The sequence below is a fragment of the Leucopleurus acutus genome (assembly GCF_964270905.1).
Source record: "Leucopleurus acutus genome assembly, chromosome: 6".
NCBI classification, from domain to species: Eukaryota; Metazoa; Chordata; class Mammalia; order Artiodactyla; family Delphinidae; genus Leucopleurus; species Leucopleurus acutus.
This window is the reverse complement of record NC_139149.1, coordinates 71,766,540-71,786,249: the sequence shown is the minus strand read 5'-3', so window position 1 is coordinate 71,786,249 and position 19,710 is coordinate 71,766,540. Positions and strand designations below refer to the sequence as shown.

At 37.8% G+C, this 19,710-nt stretch overlaps 1 protein-coding gene across 1 annotated transcript in view; it reads right to left on the bottom strand.

The window, feature by feature from the left end:
* Positions 1-19,094: 19,094 nt before the first annotated feature.
* ZC3H15 (zinc finger CCCH-type containing 15) overlaps positions 19,095-19,710 on the bottom strand; it is a 62,299-nt gene continuing 61,683 nt past the window's right edge. Inside the window, exon 13 of the transcript XR_014326283.1 lies at positions 19,095-19,130. The gene's annotated coding sequence lies outside the window, so the exon portion shown is untranslated. The remainder of the gene's footprint in view (positions 19,131-19,710) is intronic.

Sequence of the window (19,710 nt, the reverse complement as noted above, 5' to 3'; positions counted from 1 at the left end):
TGTCTAAGAAGAAATTATAAAAGAGTAACTGAACAATGGTAGTAAAGACTAGAAATCGTCTTAACCTACTAAAGTTTTATTATGAAGAAAATAGTTGTAAGTGAATTTTTTGTGATGTTAATATGAAAGAGAAGAGACAATTTCGTATGTATATTCCATCTTCTAATCTCTTCACATCTTCTGACCTCCATATCCTTGTGGTCAAGGAAGGGCACTGGTGATGATCTCCAAGGTCCTCCCCACCCCTGAGAACCTGGGGCCTCAGTGACCTCCCCAGAGTAACTAGGGTGGTTGTTGACAGCCCCCATGGAACAAAGTCATCTGGTCTCATTCATATCTCCTTCCCCCACACTAGGCAGAATAATGATGTCCACTAAGGAGAAATTGGCTCACATCCATGAATATCAAGGAGGAGAATTGTTTTTCATCCTCATCTATAAGTAATATATTTATATTTTCATAACAGTAGGAAATCAATTATTTGTGGCATTTAGAACACTTTTTCCATGTACTAGGAAAAGTTAGTTACAAACTTGAGAAGTCTGAGATAAATGCTGGGAAAAATGTGGAAATATCTTCATTCCCTTGTTTAAAGAACAAGACATGGATAACTAATCTTTTGAAGTTTCAAAAACAAAAATGCAGCTCTTCTCTAAACTCATTTTTTTTAATGGATTTAACTTAAATGGACTATTGCTTAATAGAAATATTTACTATCCAGGAAACTTCTTTGGATTTTTTCCACTCAGGACTGAGTATGTTGGTAAGCCAAAGAAAACATGTATTGTCAAAAGATTAAGATCTGGCCTGATTAATAGGTAACATTTCACCATCTATATATTTCTTTTCTCTCCAACATGCATTTAGTTTATTCATCTCATACAATCTGGTTTTTAAATTTTCACCTTTTCTCTTTAATATCATGGGACTTAAAGGTCAAACTGAAAAGACCATATTGATTACTTTTGTATAAAAATCCTAAGAATGTACATGTATGAATGCCAAAATTGAAAATAATGACATCACTACATAATCTCAAGTGTGAAGAGAAAGTTAGTGAATGGATTAAGAAACTATACATAAAACATATGGTTTCTATTAGATTCAAACTTAGATTTAAAATATCCAGCCATATTTCCTCCTGAAAATGCATATTTATTGAGCATCTTTTTCCTGGTTCTATTGCCTTAAGAGTCCTTTCTCAAACAACTTTCAGGGTTTGAATAACCTATGATAGAAGATATCCTAGAAAATTGAGATTCAAAGCACCAAAATCGAAATCACAAAACAGGTAACTTTCATGCCTGTGAACAGAACAAGCTCTTGTTCTGTGCCTGAAGGGAACAGAGCACTTTGGGCAGGAAGCTTCAGTACCAGTACGGTCGGTAAGCACCTGTGCAGATCTCCTCCAGTCTTATAAATATGCTGCACTCACCCCTTCCTCTGTGCCTCTGTTCCTGAGGTTCTTTTTTCCTCACCCTGGAATATCATTCTTTCACCTGCTCTCCTATCGCAATTCCACCCAAACTTCAGCATTCAGCGCAAGACTTCTCCAGGGAGATTTACATGGCTTCATTGTCTCCCTTTTCTTTAAAATGGCTTGTATTTCCAAGTCTAATCCACTCACAACTTAGCATTTAATTATTCCTGTGTTAATTTCCTGGTGTTTTTGACAGTATTTGAATATAATTCTATTTAATATTAATTCTTGATATATTCAGGTATCTTAGATTCTTCCTAGTGAAATTATCAGTTCCTTAAAAATAGCTATGTTTTCATAATTTATATATTCTTCCATAACATTGAATACAGTGCTGAATTTATATTTCAAAAAATCACAAAGAACCTGTTGATGAATTTTGTCTGTAAATTCCATGGGAGAAGCGGACATGTTGATCTTTTCCCCCCAGCTTTATTGAGGTATACTTGACAAATAAAATTGCAATGACTGTGTTGATCTTACCCATCATTAAATGCCCAGTGCCCAGCACAGTTCTTTTTGAATAGCAAGAAACCAAGAAGTACTTGTTGAAGGATAAATGAATGAAAGTGTGAGTAAAAAAGGAATTGTGACCTTAAATTGAACACACGAAGGTAACAAGTCAATAAATAGTCTTGCATAAATGAATGAATGATGTACTTTTCAAGAAGTAGGAAAGTCCAAGGATATCTAATAGATTCATTTTATAAGTAGCAAGGAAATGGGATTAAGCTACTAACTTCATCTAGAAGAGTAGCTGTTTTTCATTCCTTGTTGCAATTTGGGATTAGGATATGGAGCTTATGAAGGATATAAAAATTAATCATGAATAGCAAGAAACATCCTGTGCACTCTTGGAGTTCTCTGCATCTCTTTGTGAAAAACCACTTTACTTTCATGATAGGCATTCTTTACTCCAAGGACACGCCTGATGGTTTTCAGAATTTCCCTTCAAATGATCAACATGTAAAAATGTAAAAGGAAGATCATGCATATTATTCCATTTAAACTAATTAAATATTACAGACTCCTCTTACATTATAACTACTTAAGGGGATTTAATTTTTTTTTAAAGGCTTAAAGTGTTGATGTGTACTCTGATGTGTGCTAAGAAATAGATCACACTTCTCAGTACAGCACATATAATACAAGAAAAAAAATCCATGTGTGGAAGAGGGTAATGCTGTCTGCTACTCTTCAATCATTGGAAAGTCAAATTAGAGGCTTAGATATAGAGAGCAAAGTGTTTGTAGTATATTCAGAATTAGCAAACATATTTTAAAAAAATAATACATAAAAACCATAGAATTTTTTATAAATCACTGTTTTTTTTAATGCCATGAGTCATAGAAGGAATCGTGGTATAAGTTTAAATGTTTTTGGCCCTTGATAGATGATTGCTAATGCTTTCCTCCTACTAATCATTTAGTATAAATGTAGCCTTACTTTTACTGGAGATTATAAACCAAAACCTCTAATTCGTTTTTTTTTTTTTTTTTTTTTGGGCTGTGCCATGCAGCTTGTGGGATCATGGTTCCCCGACCAGGGATTGAATCAGGGCCCGCCGGGGAATTCCCAAAACCTCTAATTCTTTTTTCCATCAGATTTATAATAAATGCAAACACTCATAATCAGAAGATCTTTAAAAAATAAACTCTACAGAGTCGTGCATATGTTTATTTCTTGGAAAAAATGGCAAGAATGACAAACACGGTATTTGTATAATACATATGTATGTATAGGTCCTGAAATTCTTTTCCTTAGATACATGATTTAATCCTACTATTATTTAGTAATGTCATCTAAATGATTGTTATTTTCTTATTAAAAATTATCTCCAAAAAAACGAAAAAAAATCATCTCCATGTCGCTAAAAGACATAGCTAGACATATGTCTACATAACACAATTTTGCAGAAGACACTTTAATATCAAAAACATAAGAAGGTAATCCTACAATAGCATTTTTTGTTTTTAACTTTTTAATGTTTTTTTTTTGGCCACACCACACAGCTTGTGGGATCTTAGTTCCCCGACCAGGGATCGAACCCGGGCCCACGGCAGTGAAAGCACCAAGTCTTAACCACTGGACTGCCAGGGAACTCCCACTACAATAGCATTTTATATTAGTGAATAATATTAAAATTATGTAACAGTATACACTACATTAGTATGCACTTTTTCATGTTCTATTATATAAATAGCTGTGAAAATCTGATTTTTAACACAAATAAAACATAAATTCATTCACATGACTATTGAATTTTCTTTCCACTTTCAGAAACATTCCACTTAACTAGTCTTTTAAAGACTAGTGAATCATTCATTTATTCATCAAATATTTATTATTAAGTGCCCTCTATATGCCCAACACTGCAATTGGAGCTTGAATTACCAAAACAAAACAGACATGAACCCTCCTGCCAGGAACGTACAGTTTAATTAGGCAAATACTCAAGTAAATAAAATTAGCTAACAATTAAGGGACATATTTCACAACTTGCCAAGTGCTGTATTAAAATGTTTTATATGGATTACACCTCTTCATAACAATACGATTACTGCATGTGGGTAATTTTAGCCCATTTTACAGAGGAAAACAAGTGTGGCAATGTTAAAGTATGTTTCCCTTCAGGAGGTGGAGCCTAATACCCCATCCTTGAGTGTGGTCTGAATCTTGTGAATTGTTTTCAATGAATAGGATAAAAAAAAAAGTGACCATGCAACTTTGTTGACTAGGTCATAAAGGGTGTCCTTTTGCTCTTCCAGATGGGAAGCCAGATGCCTTGTGGTGGGAACTTACAAGTTGCCCTATGGAGAAGACCACATGGTGAGAACCTGAGGCCTCTTCCCAACAGCCATGTGAGTGAGTCACCTTCAAAGTGGCTGCTTCTTCCCAGTCAAGTCCTTCAGATGCTAGCAGCCCCTGCCAACATCTAACCTGAAGAGAGACCCTGAGCCAGAAACTATCCATCTAAGCTGTGGTATAATTACTAACCCACAGAAACTGTGAGATAATAAATATTTGCTGCTTTGAGCCAATACATTTGTTACTCAGCAATAGATAACTAAGACACAGAGTTTAGAGGAGTTATGTAATTTGCTAAGGTCACAGAGCTAGGAAGTGTTAGAGGTGTTTCAGCCAGTCAGTTATAGCTAAAGTAATCATATAATTTATTGTCCAACAGGGACACTTTTTAGAGAGTAATGGGGATAGTGATAATAATTATAGTGGTTCAACAGCTATGCACCAGAACTATCTAGGGCAAACTGGGACACAGGATCAGTCTAGTCACAGTCTATGCTCTTTACTGCAACACAACTGTCTCCTATATAAATAATTGGATAAAGTGTGACCTATCCAACAATGGAAGTATAGCACAGGGAAGGGATAAAGCACCTGCTCCAGCAGAGACCACTATCTACCTACCAAATATTCATTGTCCCCTTTGGTAATACTCCTATGTTGTGTGATGGCAATAATGTGTCTAACTGGGAAAAACAAAGACAAAAAAACCTGCATTTCCCACCTCCCTTATAGATGACCAGAAGATGTCAGTAGAAGTTGTCATGTGGGGCTACTAGGAAACCTCTTAGAAGAGGGCTAGCTTAACTATCAGGAGCCCTTTTTCCTCTACAGTTTCTTTACAGCTGATGCCTGGGACATGGGTGTGCTGGTTGGAGCTGCAGCAGCCTCACTGCAAACAAGAGGAGGTATATTTGGTAATGAAGGTCATGATTTAAGAATTACAGCAGAAAGTCTGGGTTTCTGATAACCACAGACCCATCATTTCTGTCTTAGAGAGTAAACCTCTCTATTACGTGAGAGAAAAAATATGCCTCTATCTTTGTTTAAATAGATATTACAAGGGTTTTCAGTTATACTGTGATTAACCTAATCCTAACTGATATACCCACCTTAATTCCTCAAACAACAGATTTAAATTTTGAGTACCAAACATTTGGATTCTTACCCTATTTTGACAGAAATTGTTCTAGATATATTGACCACTCTTCCTACTTTTTAAAGTAACTAAAACAAAAGCATTGACAGCTTTCTTGATGATACAAGGTTATTATTATTTACAGAAAGCAGGGTTGGTTCACTTTTTTAGTGCCTCATAGAGTTTTGTATGCCCTGTGGAAGCTCGTTCAACTGTTGGTATTAATAAAACAAGTATGAATTAAGTTCTTGTGAGCAATACTCTTTTAGATAGGCTGGTGCCCTCACCTATTTTGTTCCTTTTAAATGAGTCATTTGAGGGTTTTTCTAAACTCTCCACTCATACTTCCTCTAAAAACTTGAAGACTAATTAAAGATTTCCACCTTTCAGTCATTACGGAAATGTGCCAGGGGATTTTCATGAAATGTTAAATATCTGGATTTAATAGGAAATGATTGCATTCAGAAAGGAGTTAGATGCAGAGCTCTTAATCACATAATTGTATTAGGTTTAGCTCATAGAAACATAAAATAATTAAATAAAAGCTTTGGTACATGTTCAGCATTTTTGTGAAGCATAAAGGCATTTCCGTAGTTAGTTTTTCTTTTGAGTTTCGAAAAAATAAACTACTATTATGGAGATAGTTACAACAATGCTACTCTTTAAGCAGAAATGAGATTCTTTAAGAAACTGAGTTAACTTTTTTATTCTAAATATTTCAGGTTAGTTATTCTATTTCAGTTCAGAATATCCTTATCATTAACAAAAATTTTGAAGTTATTGTAATAAAATGCTTCCTATAGAGAATAAATATTTTCGTACGTGTAAAATATCTAGGATAAATATATGGAAGAAAACTTCAAGGACAACCTAACAATTACGTCTGACCCAAAATGCAATAGTGAATGACATTCGTAAAAAGAATTTAAGCTAAGGCTGGATGATCATTTGATAGGGATATAATAGACCTTTCTGCAATTATGGAAATATTCTGTATCTCTACTGCCTCAAATACTTACATTAGCCACATGTGACTACTGAACGCTTGAAATGTGGCTAGTATGACTGAGAAGTTAAATTTCAAATTTTATTTAATTTTACTAGTCACATGTGGCTAATGGCTCCTGAATTGGATAGTATAGTTATAGATGGTATTCATGGAGGTGAAAGAATTGAATTTGATGGATTCTAAACTCCCTTCCAACTTTATATCGCCATAGCTGCAAAAATGAGCAGTTAAACTTTATTTCTTCTCAGTTTTCTTCTCCATTCTGCATCGAAATTTCCCTCTTTCTAATACCTGGAATTAACCAAGGCATTAATTTATTCATTGCAGAACTACAATGTGCCAAATGCAGTGAAAAAAAAACACCTGGATCTGCTCTGACATTAATATTTCCAACCTTTTTTTTTTTTTTTTTTGCGGTATGCAGGCCTCTCACTGCTGTGGCCTCTCCCATTGCCGAGTACAGGCTCTGGACACGCAGGCTCAGCGGCCATGGCTCACAGACCCAGCCGCTCCGCAGCAAGTGGGATCTTCCCAGACCGGGGCACGAACCCGCATCCCCTGGCAGACTCTCAACCACTGAGCCACCAGGGAAGCCCTCCAACCTTCTTGATGTTCCTCTTACTACCTTCAATAACCTTTCCCTTCTGGGACACCTCTCTCATCTTCAAATATGATGTCTAGGTAGCAGGCGGTGGAGACCGTACCTAAATGCTGGAACTTCCAGATTCACCAGAGATCTCTCTGCTTGGATGGAGCAAAGCCACAGGAATTGATGGTGTCATGCAGGAGAAATAAGGGTTCTGAATCAGATTCAAGTCGATTTTAAAGTAAAATGATATTACTTGCACATGTGAGATGTGCATCTGGTGAGCTATAAGTAATTCCCACTATTGCCAGACTCTTTCCCAATGTTTCCCAGGATTCTCAAAGGAGCTTCAGCCTATATGGAGTTCTCAGTCTCACTTGTACCTCAGTCCTGCATCTGGTCTGTTCATTCAACCCTGCATATACACGCAAACAGGGAACACAGTCCCTTTTACATTGATTCCACAAAGCAACCTAAATGCAAGGTAGTTACATGTAGCAGAATTCTGTAGAAAGTTGGAGGGTAATAGTGGAAGAGGCTGTGTTACAGGTGAACATTAAATAACCCTGTTCTTTAAAGACATCAGCATTCCTACTGTGGCTTCTTCCTACCTGTGTCCCTTTCTCAGATTCCCAACCTCCCATCATGTTCGCACCCACCTCCACCAGGCCCTCTTCTTTCTCTTCGCCTCATGCCCAAACCCTCATTTCTTCACTCTGGGTCAAGGCCATGTCTAAATCTCGCTCATTTTTTCATTCTGAGCAGTTCAGTCTTCTCTGTTTTGCCCTAATTTTTCAGATGTTTGGGACTTATATTGCCAGACTCAAAATTTCAAATAAAAAAGTAAGTATAAAAAACTTCTTACCCTAAAAAAGGATTCTACTTCCACATTTTGAAGTAAAATTTTCTCTTTTTCATATAACTACATATGCTATATAACTGTATATTACTATAAAGTAGTTTCAGAAAAGACTTGGCCATGGTCGTAAAATTAATAAAAGGTGTTACGGCGACTAGAAGACAAAACTCTTGAAGAGAATTTATCCTTCCATTAAATTATAGCCATAAACAATATGGGTTAAATAAGATTTTATAAACATGTATGAGAATCTCACAACCACTTACAATGTGGTCTCCAATTGGAAAAGTGCATGAGCACTAGAAAATGACATGACAGACGCAGACATCTGGGGGGGGAATCATATAAAAATGAAAACTGTACAGATTTTAAAAGTGATTGAAAATAGCTTGAGATATATATATATATATATATTTATATATATACACATACATACACATATATAGAGAGAGGGAGAGAGAGACCGACCATACTTATGCTATTTCCCATGGGTACATTAATTAAGAATTCAAGATATATGTATATGTATAACTGATGCACTTTGCCATACGCCTGAAACTAACACAACATTGTAAATCAACTATACTCCAATAAAAATTAAAAAAAAAAAGAATTCAGTTACACTGTGAGGATCCAATGTTACACCAAGGAAATGGAACTTTAAAGAAGAAAATAATTTTTTTTCTTGAAGTTGAGTTAAAGAAGCAAGTAGACAACAATAATTATTTTCACAAAATTATGTGATGGCACCTACCACACCTTTCAACGATGCCGGAAGATAGATTCATCTATGCTTTCACTGAGTTAAAACCTTTACGGACTCAGCACTGTATGTAAAATACCATGGCCACATGGCAGATCCTACAGGGCTTCTAAAAATGAAGTGTTTGTCAGAACCATTTCAATTGCAAGTGACAATAACCCAGCTCACATGACCCAAAGCGGAAAGAAAATGGATTGGTTCACATAACAGGAAGCTCAGGGTCGGTTCTGGCTTGAAACACAACACAATTCCCAGGGAATGTGGTGTTTTCCCTGCACCCCATCCTCCCTTTTTTCTGCCTCTTCCTTTTCCAGCGCTACTTCCTTCTTTGTTTTAGTCTTCTCCTCTCCTACTGCCTCAGGCTCCCCAGTTGATGAGGGAAGATAGTTACCCACGATCTCAGACTATGTGTCATAGTTTAGCAATCCCATCCTAGCTAAAAATACTGCCTACTTCTCAAACCGGTATATCAACTCCAGGCAATGATTCTTATTGGCTCTGTTTATAATAATTATTTACCCCTGAACCAATCACTGTGTTCAGAGGAGTGAGATATTAGGATCGGCCATGCCTGGGTCACGTAATCACTCCTGTAGCAAGGATGTGGCACAGCACTGTAGTAGATAGGATGTTCTTAATGATTCAGGATGGAGGAAGGGTAGTTCTGCAAAGAAAGGGATACAACCAAGCATATAAATACATCTGCCCACTGTGGATTGATAAGTAACAAGTCTTGTCCTCAAGGAGTTTGTCCCATATAAATCTTAGTATTTATATATGGGAAAATATCCCCACATGTGCCCCCAATTTTTAATTCCAATATAATCAGTTATCTCAATTATAAAATTTAAATATTCCCCCAGTCCTTATTGTTATGTAAATCTGGTTTTGTTAGTTTTAAACTACATGTGAAAATTACTTGATCATTGGCGTAATATTTTTGTGGTGGTCAAAGGCAATGTTGGTTTAAAACTTTTTCTTTATATGATAAATGACAAATTTGTCTTTAGACACTGTGAAAACTATGTCAATCTAACAAGTCATTTCCTCAGTTAATCTTAGTTTTGTGGCTATGATGGCTTGAAAATTGTTTCTTGTCCTCACCACACATTGGTTGCTACTATATTTAAAGACAATTTGTTTTAGCCTTGACAGAAAAGCTTACCATTATTTTCATAGGCATTTTATTGGCTAGAAAGCATAATTTGTGTTATTTTCTACTCATGCTATCTTGGTATATAGAAAGAAATAAAAAACCTGATGTTTGTATCATATTTTTACTAAATGTGTCTCATGCAATAGAGTGAAATACAAGCTTTTGCTGGGTTAAGTCACTGAGATTTCTGAGTTAATTTGATACTGAAATATATCCTAGCCAATCCTGATAAATGCAGATGTGTTAAGTTGCAAGTTATCATACTTTATAAACAAAAAGATTCTCACTGTAATTACACAAATACTATATATTTTCCCTTATTACAATATGTATAATTTATGTTCTAGGCAAACACACACGTATGTTTATGTGATTTCCTAAGAGTGACAGCTAATTCTACTTTTTTCCCAAGAGAAAGGGGGAAAAAATCATAATTTGGTGAGTGTCAGAGAGCTTTCAAGCCCGTAAAAAGCCAGGGAGGATCTTCAATGACAACTTTCTGTACGTATCTATGATTTTTTTCTTACTCTATTTCAGCCACTTAAGTTTCACAAACAGCTCCTAAAAAGGGAGACTTCTGAGGAGAAGTTATGTTACTATACAAGAAATTGGGCTTTTCACCACAAGTTATTTCACTTTCACTGTGGCAAAGAAAATGCAGGTTGAACTCACCACAGGACCCGGGGACATGGCAGTTGTTGAAGGTTTTATGAGTTCCCATCACCTCCTGAGAACAAAAGAGAATCATAAGAAGACTGAATTTGACTATATCTGCCACTGAGAAGCAGTGATGTCAGAAACTAAAATATCACTGGTCTGATCATCTTTCTCTTCAGTTAAATAACATTGCCTTCATGCTTTAACTCCTTGGTTTTCAAATGTTTCCTGGCAGTGGAACCCTTTCTTCCAATGGCACGTTAGCAGAAATCACATGTATGAGACGGGTAAAAGCAGGACCCAGACGCTCCGAGGATCACCATCATCCAGCACAACCGAATAAAGCTAAGGCTTTAAAGACTCACGCCTGCTAGGGTTCATGATGCACCCATCGCGACGCGTACACATAAGTAAAAGACTCAGCTGTTTCTATCTAGCAGATTTGCCTTTGTCTTTCTAGAGCAGCTTCAGGATATTCACCTGCAGTTGGTCTTGCCCCTCACTCCGATAAACCTCCCTGAGCATCTGTCTTTCCTATTCTCCTGCCTCCTCCTTTCACGACGCTCTAAGAAACCTGCACACTCTTTTTCTCTTTCTGCCTCAATTGTGCTGCTTTTTAAAAAATACCTACCCTCTCTTACTTCAAGACTTTAGCCCATATCAATTTCATTCAAAAATCTCCCACTTGGGCTTCCCTGGTGGTGCAGTGGTTGAGAGTCCGCCTGCCGGTGCAGGGGACACGGGTTCGTGTCCCGGTCCGGGAAGATCCCACATGCTGCGGAGCGGCTGGGCCCGTGAGCCATGGCCACTGAGCCTGCGCGTCCGGAGCCTGTGCTCCGCAACCGGAGAGGCCACGGCACTGGGAGGCCCGTGTACCGTAAAAAAAAAAAAACTCCCACTAAATTTTGTTCCCCCAGGAGGTCTGTGCTATTACTGCTTCCCTATTCAACCCCCTCCTCAATCAATCCATATTAGGCAAATGGGGAAGCTTAAAAATAACATTTTTGATTTCTATTTTATGTTATATATATATATAACAAATATATGTATATATAGCCACATATATACAGTCTATCTTTTTATGCAAACATTAAAAAAAAGTTTCTATCTGTACCTGGCCATTGCATGTGTTGATGTAAACGTGCACTGCACAAATGCAAGAGCACCATTTGCAGGGCTGATGCACAATTATGCGGCCACCTGCCTCAGGCCTGCTCTGTGCTGAAGAAAATCTCACTAGGACATTCTCTCAAAGGCTGGTCTGAGGATCGCCTCCATGGGGTCCTCGTGTGAAAAGTGTGATCAGAATCCCAAGCCAGGCCTACTGAATCAGAATTTCTGGAAAGGAGACCTGGGATGTGCCTTTTTAACAATTTCCTTTGGGAGTTTTAGTTACTTACTGTCAAGTAGCAATCCTCCCCCTACCCCCCAAACATAGTGGATTAAAGCAATGACTTATTACTTCTCGTGATTCTATGTGCATTGACCAGCAGTTTCTCCTGGGCTCACTCATGCAACATCACTCTAGCCTGGAAGGTCCAAAATGGCCTCACTCACATATTTGTCAGTTGGCGCTGGCTGTCAGTGGGGTGCCTCAGTTCTCTTTTCCTGTGGCTCCTCAAACTAGGGGTGGCTTCTTTACATGGCATTCTCAAGGCAGTGTTCCAAGAGGGCACAAGTGGAAGCTGCAAGCTCTCCTGAGGCCTAGGCTTTCCTGGCACATCATTTCTGCCACTTCTATTAGTCAAAGCAAGTTACAAGGCCAGACCAGGTTCAAAGCATGGGAAATTGATTTCATTTTTTGATAGAAGAGTTGCAAAGCATTTATGGCTATACTCCCCAACACACCATAGTGTATTGCTAAGTATATATGAGGTACTTAATACTTTCAGCCTTCATGATCATGTCTGCAGAGATTGAAACTTCTAGAATATGTTATTCGTGGGCTTTGCTTTTAAATGAAAGTTTCTGCCTGCATTTGCTAGAAAAAAGTTGATTTGCTTTCAGGTCCTGAAACTAGGATTGTCAAAAAAAAGTGTTGGTATCTACACTCACGTTTTCAGCCTACTCAAAATCAACTATGGAATTATTTTTTAAAAATCATTAATATTGCATACTTTTCACAGCTATTTTATTCAGACTTTTCTGATCAAAAATTTTCCAAATTAAAAACCAAAAGGTCAGAATTGGCGAATGTAAATTTAGTTTCCTCTTCTACCAAAGCTAGTCTTTCAGTGATTTTGATAACAAGTGGTCTTAATTTAAAATAGTAAAATTGTAGGACAGAATAGAGAAGGATTAAAGACAACCTGAGAAATTAGGTACAGAGTGTAAAACTAAATAATCATTCCAGGAGGAAGGACTGAGATATCAGCTTTGCCTATAGTTGCAAAGCCTGTTGTGAGTCAGTGACAAAGGGAGGGTAGCCATCAAATCCACACCCCCATCTCTGCTCAAAAATGTGCTACTTTATTTGAAAACTACATGCAGTATTGAGAAAACAGATCTAACATGTATTCTTGAAGAGTGGCCTCTGAGGGCACTTAAGTAGCAGTAATTCTAAAGAAAAATACCAAACTCTGAGTGCAATGGTGGAACAAACCATGAAAATATCTTTTAGTCAACTAATGGAAAACATGCTATTACAAGTCCTTGAATTTGCTGCTGCCTCAAGTTAAAGTGTTTTATATATTGTACTGTATTTAACATTTGCTTTGGAAATCTTTTTCTTTTGGTTTAGGCTGAAGGAAAAGTTTGCCAAGTTTTATGTCTTCCTGAATCAGCAAGTAAATTTCCCATTACTCTCCCAGTTGGGTGAGTCATCAGTCCAGTTTAGGGATGTCACAGTCCTGGCTGTCTGGGAGGGATGAGAAACAACATTACAGTCAATCAGTCTAGACAGCCACTTGGCCATTTATGGTATCATTTCCCCTTTATTACTGAGAGCCTAGAGAGCAAAGAGACGCTCCTGGGAATATATGTAGGGTTACCAGATTTAGCAAATAAAAATACAGGATGCCCGGTTAAATTTGGAATTCAGATAAACAATGAATACTTTTTTTAGTATATGTATATTCCATGCAATATTCGTAACCCACTTTCACTTGAAAAAAAAACATTGCTTATCTGAAATTCACGTTTAACTAGGCATCCTATATTTTATCTGGCAACCCTACAAACATGGATCTTACTTCATATCATCCACATTTTATTATCTGCAGAATGTCAGAGATATGAAAGTCTGTTTCCTGAGTTTTTGAGAAGAAAAGTTGAACCATTTTTCTTTCATCTTTTATTAATCATGTAATTACTGTCTAACATTATAGAAAGCAAAAAATTATCAAAGACAAGAATTCCTTCGAACATTGATTCTCAGACTTTAATGTACATTTAGGCCATGTGGGGATCTTGGCAAAATTCAGATTCTAGTTCAGCAGCCTGAGATGGGCCTGATGTTCTGCATTTCTAACAAGCTCCCAGATGATAGCAATGCTGCTGGTCCCTGGGCCCACAGTGGCAAAGTTTTCAGTGTTTCTCAAACATTGCTGCACATTAGAATCAGCTGAGGAGATTTTAAAACTCTTGATGCCCAAACTGTATCCCATCCAAGTTAAATCCGAATTGTGGCTGGTGGGAGCCACGTGTCAGTATTTTTTAAAGCTCCTCAGTTGCTTCCAGTGTGCAGCCAGTGTTGAGAACCACTGTCTTTGATGCATCCACTTTGATGTTGGTTAATGTTTATTATCAACTACCTGGGAGGCAAAGCTTTTTTTTGTTTTAAATTGACATGGTGCTTTGTTACACATTAACTGTAATCTTGAGAGACTGATGTGTGGAAGGATTGTCACCACAGTCTTTTCAATGTGTCCACTTTCAATTACGCTTTCTAAGTAACTGAGGAGAGCAACAGATTTTATTATTTTAACTATTAGATCACCAAATATTTTCTAAATTTGGAAATTTTATATCTGTAACACACATTTTCCCATGAGTCCAAAATAATTTATTTCTCTTAATGTTTCTAATGGAAACCAAACAGCCACCACCTCAGAGTCAGTCTGGCTTGGAAAAAACTGGAATTTATAGTCCATTACTCTTTGTGAGGCTTGGCTAGAGTCAGGAAATGTGACTTAGGGAAGAAAATCAAATCTTTAAGTTCTTGTTGTTTTTCACACAAAGATGTCAACAAAAATAAAAGCATGCCTTCAAAGCTACTACTAAGAATATAGCATGGATATAACACATGTTTACACAAAACAGACAGGTGCTGACATAAAGTTAGCTGTGGGAAATGTCTATAAAAAGCCTTGCTTCTTAACCAAACACCCTCCTCTTTTTTCTTCTAATTATGTCATTTTAGTGTCATCAATTTTTATGCCATCTTCCTTAAATCACGATCTTTTCTGCAGTATTGTTTAGCTCCAAGAATGCTTTTTGGGTTTCTTGTATCTTACACTGAATTTTTTACTGAAAGATTTTTTTTTTTCTTTTTAAAACTTTATCCTGGTGGGTTTTTTTGTTTTTGTTTTTGCTTTTTGTTGTTGTTGTTGGGTTTTTTTGGTCCACTTGATTCATCATGCATTCTTTTCTCTTGTTCATGCCTAGTTTACACCCTCCATCACTTCTCTGCTCCATTCCTTCCCTTGGGCCCAAACATTCTAGAATCTGTGAACAGACCTTTAATTGACCTGCATCCCTCACCAGCTCCAGCAGTCATCACCATGCCCTGGGAAACAACCTTAAGAAGCCCACACATGCCCATGACCCTGGGTGGGCCCATTTGCCAAGATGAAAAGTTGGCTCAGAAGAAGTACAACAAGACAGTTATCGAGTGGGTGGCAAATTGCTGTGCAAACATTTAACTGTGGGTTCTTGGTGTGCCCTTTCAGAGAACTTTTGCCTGGGGAGGGAAAGGTGGAAAGTGGCTCTTAGGCAGCAGAAGTCTCCCATGAAGAGGAGGAAATTAACCTGATCTGTCCTGCATACAAAGTAGCTACCTAAAAATGTATTTGTTCTAAATTATGGTAATTTACTCTTCCTGCCATGAAAGGCTTATATACATTTTCTTACGGAGCCCACAGTATAGCATTGCACTGTACAATATAATAATAACTAAGCTAACATTTATTAAGCACTCACTATGTGTTTTTATATGCATTAGACCTTTAAAGCTTTGTAACCACCCCAACAAATACTATCACTACTCCAATTTTAAAGATAAAGAAACTGAAGCTTAGAGAACAATGACTTGTCCATGGTCACACAGATAATTGGTAGTAAAGCCAGGATATGAAGCCAAACAAATCAAATTAGAGGTGAAACCCTGCATATACCTTAGCTACCATGTATTTAAATATATCCAGGGACTCCACTATGTGATACTGCCTCTTATGTGATACTTGCAGGGAATAATAGAATCCTAAAGGACCTTAATTTTAAGTATTAATGGTAGTAAGTGCATTCACTGTAGTAGTTTTCTCCAAACTAAACCAATGGTTAAAGAGGTTATTTGAAGTGTTAGCTAAGTGAATCACAGTAAGAATTTTACTCCCTTTTCAATTTTCTTTCAGTCTTTCTGATTGTAACAAAAGTTAAGTCTCAGATTGGTGCTAATTTGTATTAATCTTCCTTTATTAACAAAGAAGGCAGGCCTTGGACTAGGGGAGACAACAGTATCTACTGAGAATTTAGTAACATTGCTTTGTATTCATTTCTAATGTTGCCTTCTACTTATGGCAAGTGATTCTGTTTTCTTTCCTTTTGTTTTCCATTTATGGTAGGGATATATATCCTCTTAAAATAAAATTTAAATACTGTTATAAAAAAGTATGTAGGGGGCTTCCCTGGGGGCGCAGTGGTTGGGAGTCCACCTGCCGATGCAGGGGACACGGGTTGGTGCCCCAGTCCAGGAGGATCCCACATGCCGTGGAGCAGCTGGGCCCGTGAGCCATGGCCATTGGGCCTGCACGTCCGGAGCCTGTGCTCCGCGGCAGGAGAGGCCACAGCAGTGAGAGGCCCGCGTACCACAAAAAAAAAAAAAAAAAAAGTACATAGTAGAGTTGATATGCAGATATGTCAAAAATCATGGCATTAGTACTGTGATGGCTAAAGTCTAGAATACTTTAAACAAAACAACAAGAAAAAAACCAAAAAGACTGCAGTCTTATTTCCATTAGCTGCATGAAAATGTCTGAGTTAAGGAAGAAATGAAAAGTCTAACCCTAAAGAAAACAATGTTAACTGCTTTTGAATTCCCCTAGGCTCTAGATTCTAGAGTTCCCGACTATGGAAAAATTAATTATTCCTCATTCCATGCTATGAGGGTGTATTATATTGTAGAAAGAGCTCTTGATTCACTTTCAGAGGCTCCCGGTTGGATCCAACCTCTGCCACTCACCTTATGCAGGTCCTAATACCTTCCTTGAATTCAGTTTCTCCATCAAGAAATAAAAGATCATATTAAGTTGTTTCTTCTAGCTCTTTTATTCTAGCTTTCTTCAATGTATCTGAAATGGTCTGCACATTTATTTGCCTTTCTTCCAAAGTGCTTATCTAGGTGAAGCTTTGTGTAGCCTGTACAACTCACATGTTTTTTGAGAGAATATAAGCCATGTTAATGCTTTATTTTGTAAAGCTTCTGTTTTTGTTACGAAAGGTTATCTAACTTAAAGGCTCATTTGGGGGTGGGGGGGAGGGCACTATTACAGGTCAGCTGCCTGTTACAACTTGATATCATTCTGGAAGAAATCGAGGCTTCCACTTCCTTTGCACCATTTAAAGAAATTATTCTGAATTCCAAGAATGCCCGTGGCATTTACCAGACACTGCGCTTTCTCCTGTATGTGTCTATTTTTACACTGGGCACAAAGTACAATTAATTACCACTGGTCACTGGAATAGAATGTAATTATGGCCTGAAAGGGTGACCAAACTGCCTTCTCTAGTTGATGACTAACTTCAGACATTCTTCCAGAGCTGCTTATCTGTGTGATCAGCTTCACGCTGATGGCCCAGCTTAAGCTAGTGCCCTTAACTCTCCCAGGTCTGGTTCCCTGACAAAAAGTAAAATCAAATCACGCACTCAAAACACAAAAAGCAGAAAACGCAAGGCCAGTCCTTGTTAGCTGTGTAAGATCACTTAAACCCCTAGGTGCATAATTCAGATTTTAATAAACACCTTTTCAGAGGTTCTAGCATATTTGGAAGAGAGGAGACACAATTTGCCCTGTAATCAGGATTAGTTAGAAAGACAGATATAGCACGTTCATTTCACTACAGTTTAGCATATGGCATCGACCACATAACTCTCACATTCTATTCTTCTTTGTGTTTGCTGACATTTTAAGCACTTTATGCATGAGATGGCTTTCATGAGACATAACAAAAAGTGGGGAAGGAACAATATGAGTATAGCTGCATTGAGATCCTGGGAATGCAGAGATAAATACCTGCAAAATAATGCTAATCTACAAGAAGGGCAAAATGATAAGTTTTTATTAACAATAACCTTTATAGGTCCTTACACTGGAGACTGTATTACCGGAAGACAATGAAGTATTTGTTAAATGTCCAATATAACAAACCTCATAAGAGAAGTTTGATATAAAAAAATCTAGCTCCTTGACCTGGATATGGCACAGAGTAACAGTGTTTCCGTAATCTGGTTATGGACAGTCCTCTAGAGCAATAAACCTGAGCAAACTCTCAGTTGTCATTGTTGTTCAGTTTGGGGTAATCATCTACAAAGCGCCTGTTTGTCAGGATTGGTGGAATAGTTAGGGAGGAGAAGAAGAGAGCCGACTGTAGCAGAATCTGAATAATGTAAACCTTTATTGGCTGAATGCTATCACTGGTATTGTCAGGATTCACCTGGGATTGATCTCGGACATGACCGTTGACACTTCATGACAGCAACAATTTGACAGGACTACTGCAAATCACCAAATTACCTTGGTGATTCTCTCCCTGCTAGATGCAATAGCAGCTTTGGTTGTCATGGTTGGCTCCTAGCAAACTAGAGAGACCCAGGGGTTGGGATCTAACAATATACCCCTCACCCGTAAAGGTGGCAAATTGACAGCAAGGAAGCTAATCCTAAGGGAAGGAGGGGAATTAGTAAAAAGCTAGCAAGATTGGTGGTAAACTAGGACAGGTTTTCAGTTTCCAGGATAAAGGGTCAAATATCATAGGCTAAATTTGGATATTGCAAATTCAGTCTCATGAAGCCCGGGTATGCAAAGTCCAGATCAAAGTCATAGTTCAGGGGAATGGAAAGAAGCTTTCAAAGTACAGAGCATAAATGATGGTCAAATAGGACACAGAGTCCGAATATTCTAGAAATGTCATCTGGAAACAAGGCAAAGCAGAGTGTGAAAAGAGGCCAGCCCCTGGAAAGTAGTTTTGAGCAACCAGAACAAGTAGAATATGGCTCTGCAGCCAATAGGAAAACAGTGAAACTATCCCCCAAATATCACGCTTGGTGTCAAAGGCCTGAGAGTCTGGAAAATTCAAGTATGGGAGACACTTGAACAAAATTCATCCAAGTAAGTAAAACATACTACAGGAGTTCTCAGGGAGATTACCTGATGTTATACCTGGAATGGCCCATGTTGGACACAGAAGTGGGCTGAGACTGGCACCCAGGCTGTAGGAAATGCAGCAGACAGAGATACAGCGTCTAAAGGAAAATGAAAATCCAGGCAGATATTGCAAATGAGGTGTCATCAGAAGAGATCTGGCAAATAGACAAAATCTAGTCATCAAGCAAAAGGCTGGAATCAGGAATACTAGAGCAGAAGGTTTGAAATAGCACCCAGGTAGTAGATCACAGAGAGGTGCACTGAGTGGCTGTTGGAGTAGAATGCAGTTGCTTTTAATAGGGTACCCAAGTTCTCATCCCTTAGCAGGTGGAGAGGGCGCCTCTCAGTGCCCTACATTTATTCAGACCCAATTTAACTTTCTTCATGAAATAGCCTGGTGTGACAAAACTGAAAACATGAAAACTGTGAGTATTGGTAGGTTATGACATGTGTAATAATCATACTTGAATGTAGGATACTTTTCTAAGTATGGATTAGAATGGCAAGTAAATGAAAGAAAAAGTTGCGAACATCTGAAAATGGGGCCCTGTATATTTAAATCATGCTGCACCTATGCAATGAACTATGATGCTGGCATTAACAACAATAATCACAAAGAGTTTTCAATAACTTAAAAATGTTTTCCCTCTCCCACAATACCTCACTCTCTTCCTTTCC